Below are 4,373 nucleotides of genomic sequence, written 5' to 3' on the forward strand. Positions count from 1 at the left end.
CTGTTTTCTATCAAGTAATTATCATCTTAAATTTTCTCCCATTCTCTTCATCCTTGTTTAATCCCTGAGTTCTGAAGTCATGAATTCAATCTTTTTTTCTTTCAGGAAAAAGTCCACATAAGGTTTGTAATCTTTCATTACATTGTCATTTTTTCTCTGATGAACGTTTCCATTTCTTCTCTAGCTATTATCCATCATATTCCATATGCTGTGCAATCATTTTCATACTGCACTGAACAGATGGAAGATGAAGAAATGTAATATATTTGTAAATCCTTTGGAAAGCATGCTGAGAATAATCTTTGAGAATTGTACTTTGCCCTGAGGGCAAGATGTATCACAGAAGTTGGTTGACTTAATATATAACTTCACTGGTCTGTACTTCCATTTTTCACATTTTCACAAATTTAGAAATTATGATAGAAATATTCTACTAGACAATCAGAGTAACTGAATTAAATTCGTGGTGAGGCAGCAAGGTCTCTGTCATTGTAAATTTTCATATGGTTTCGTCTCTCTCTTTATTCCCTGAAATAGCTATTCTACTAATGATCTCCTATTGCTCTATAGTTACTACTTTAGAAATGAGATAACTGGAAATTAGAATAACAATATGTGTAATAATTAACAGGCATTAAAAGACATGTAAAACAAGCTATTAACGCATTTGATTTTAGCCTCTGTTATCTGGCAAATAAGATTTGTTGCAAATATAAGTCTGGAAAATTTAATGGATGAATAGACAACTAATGGAGTAATGGGATAGAGTGTCAGAGGACAAACACATAAACATAAATATCTCTCTGTCTTGTGGGTTTTGTTGCATGACTCAACAAATGCTTCCACTTCAGAGAATAAATCCATTTACTGTCCTGGGACAGGATTTTGCAAAGGTTTTTCATACCAAATGCCATTCTTGATCTTTGTGTGACATGCCAGGGCCGTAGTCCAAAAAATAGTGGGTTTGGGCAGGCTGAAAAGTACATTTGTTTTCGTTTTATTTATAAATCAGAATTATTAACCTGTTTTTGGTAATAAATTTAATAATTTCACCTTTTGATACATTAAAATAATAATTTGGTAACAATTTTAGAAAGTCCCTAAAAAATGCACTATGGGCTACTGAGGAATGGAGTTTCAGGCTGTATGCTTCTGTTACAAGCATTTATAATCTCTTCATAAAGGTGACTGCAAAAGTTGCTTAAAAGGAAAAAGAAACTGACAAAAAGTCAAGATTTGTTTACTCTCTTGTAAGAATGAATCTGACTTTTTTTTTCCTGGCTTAACAAAAGGACTAGGGGTAACGTGATAGCAGTGTTCCACTATCTCAGGGGCTGCCACAAAGAAGAGGGAGTCAAGCTATTCTCCAGAGCACCTGAAGGCAGGACAAGAAGCAACAGATGGAAACTAACAAAAGAGAGAAGCAACCTAGAACTAAGGAGAAACTTCCTGATGGTTAGAACAATTAACCAGTGGAACAACCTGCCTCCAGAAGTGGTGAATGCTCCAACACTGAAAGTTTTTAAGAAGAGACTGGACAGCCATTTGTCTGAAATGGTATAGGGTTTCCTGCCTGAGCAGGGGGTTGGACTAGATGACCTCCAAGGTCACTTCCATCATCATCATCATCATCATCATCATCATCATCATCATCATCATCATCATCATCATCATCATCATATTATTATTATTATTATTATTATTATTATTATTATTATTATTATTATTATTATTATTATTATTATTATTATTATTATTATCAAGGAGAGAAGCAACCTAGAACTAAGGAGAAACTTCCTGACAGTTATAGGGTTTCCTGCCTGAGCAGGGGGTTGGACTAGATGACCTCCAAAGTCCCTTCCAACTTTATTATTATTATTATTATTATTATTATTATTATTATTATTATTATTATTATTATTATTATTATTATTATTTTGAAAAACTGATTTAGCATGCTACCTGAGCACATTTCCTAAAGCCGTGCCAACACATAATCCAGAAAAGATGTACAGCATTTGGAGGATATCAATAAGGTTGGGTCCTTATTATAATGGATCTCTTAAAGTTGGTGCCTTACCAGTATCACTAGGATCTTAGAAAGAAAGAAAGTCCAGTTGCCTTTTGAAAAAGCACCTTGGGACAACCATGACCTGAATGATTGAGAATCTCTGTAGACACTAGGACACTTAGTTTGTTTTCTCCAGTTGGAAACTCTCATACTTCTTAATATCACTTTGGCGGTGGCCCTGTGATGAGTAGAACTGTGTTCTGCTACTCCAAGCCAATAGTTCTGCACCCTGTGGGGGGAGAGAGCAGATCTTTCTATCATTTGGTGCATGTAGTTTCCTGTACTAAGTTCCACGCAGTAGGCCTGAGTATTTCCCGGTGCTTTCTGATCTTTGTTTTGCTAGCACAAACTACACTTCTCTAAAAAGAAGTACAATAATATTTTAAAAAGAAAATAAAATTATTATTTTTCTCTCCCCACCTTGCCCTCTCTTTTTAGAAAGAGACGGGATGGTGCAGGGGTACAAACTCAGCTTCAGCCTCCAAAATGCTGCTTACTAAACAGCACTATAAAATCGCAGTAGCCAACATATTCCTGCATTTCCAATGTTGTCCTCACTCAAGCACACCTTGAATGTTTATGCTGGGCACAAATGCCATTATAAACTTTCTGTGAAGATATTATAAACAGAGATCTAAAAAGAGAAAGCAGTAATGTAGACAACAAGGCCTTAGCATTTTCCAGTGAAGTATAATTCTCTGCTCATTCACCCCACAAAACCCCGATGTGGGCTTTGCAGAAGTTTCAGGGTGGAAAGTACCACCATGTGTCTTCAAGTAAAGGAAGAATTATATACTACATTCAGAGTATTAGACAAAGATGTGGAGCATATGGTCTTGTGCTGTACTTAAGTAGATTGGTTAAGTTTATTCAATAATGCTTTTACTATCTTTGCTATTCATCTGTTTGTATATGTATACTTCTGTTTATCACAAAAGCTTATCCTAAGTATCCCTTTTTGTCAACTGGAGAAAAACTATTTGTGGATGATATGTGTAATCACTGACTGGCTGACCCTATGCCTTGGCAGATTACCTGCATACTGATCTGGGAAATGGGGCAGTCTAGAGAAATTCAACCAGGACTTTATGCATTGCCCTCTTTTGCTCAGTACACTCCTCATTCCCTCACATTTTGGCCAAATTAAGAGAGATAGCACTGGGAACTGAGTTCAGATGACCAAGGAAACTGAATCAGATATCATTGTCCAAGATGGGTAGGAGGGCCAGTGCTGTTCAGGACTTTTCTCAAAAAGCTTTCAGAACTGATGTTAACACTTTATAGAGACTGCTGGGCTTTGCCTGGCCCAGTTGACCAGTAACAAATCAGTAACGAGATCCAATTCATTTTTCCTCTAGTACAGGAAACACAACAAATTTAAGACTTGAGGACTTCAACTCCCAGAATTCCCCAACCAGCATGGGTGGTTGAGGAATTCTGAGAGTTGAAGTTCACAAGTCTTAAAGTTGCCAAGTTTGGAGAACTCTGCTCTAATATCTAGTATCTGTCTCTAGCTAATCGAGACAGCAGCGTTTGGAAAACACTGTCCTAAAAGGCTTCATTTGTCCAATTTGGCTAAGAATGAAGTAGAGGTAATGCAGATGCAGAGGAGTTAAAGCATTAGAGACGTTCTGGTAGAGACTTGAGTTTGCTTAATTTAAACTACTTCAGTGTTTGTCATCCTTCAACGCAACTCAACTCAAGCTATCTTAGAGCAGTTTATAAAAAGATAATTACCTCCATATAACTTAAAGAGCTCTACATTTTCAGTTTACAATACAATCCATTTGCAATGTTTCCAGTTTGGACCCTCAGTGATAATCATTTTGACTATATATCTTAGATCCATCCTGCTTTGATTTGTTAAGATACTTTGAACCTTTACATTACTACCTCTTGCTCCACAGCTTCACTTCCTACTTTGGATGTATTGATGGTGAAGGCTTTGAACAGCATGCCCATTTATGAATTGTTTTGAATTGTTTAAACTGGACAGACATCCAATTTAATCTTGAGGTTCACATATAATGCTTGCTGGTAATATATAAAGCATTCATATATATATGTGTGTGTGTGTGTATGTGTTTTCTGAGGTTTTCGCGGGTGTTTGTAGGTAGGTCTTTGGTTATTCGGGTTTTCTCCCACGTAAAATTGGAAGTGTCTTGGCGACGTTTCGACGAAGTCCCATTCGTCATCTTCAGGCTGGTGTCTTCAGCTTCGTGCTTCTAGGAGTACGAAGCTGAAGACACCAGCCTGAAGATGACGAATGGGACTTCGTCGAAACGTCGCCAAGACACTTCCA

At 36.9% G+C, this 4,373-nt stretch overlaps 1 protein-coding gene across 1 annotated transcript in view; it reads left to right on the forward strand.

The window, feature by feature from the left end:
- STK10 (serine/threonine kinase 10) overlaps positions 1-4,373 on the forward strand; it is a 78,545-nt gene that overhangs the window by 20,746 nt on the left and 53,426 nt on the right. The gene's annotated exons all lie outside the window — the stretch shown is intronic.

Source organism: Protobothrops mucrosquamatus, unplaced genomic scaffold, assembly GCF_001527695.2.
Source record: "Protobothrops mucrosquamatus isolate PMUCROS unplaced genomic scaffold, P.Mucros_1.0 scaffold2792, whole genome shotgun sequence".
NCBI lineage: Eukaryota > Metazoa > Chordata > Lepidosauria > Squamata > Viperidae > Protobothrops > Protobothrops mucrosquamatus.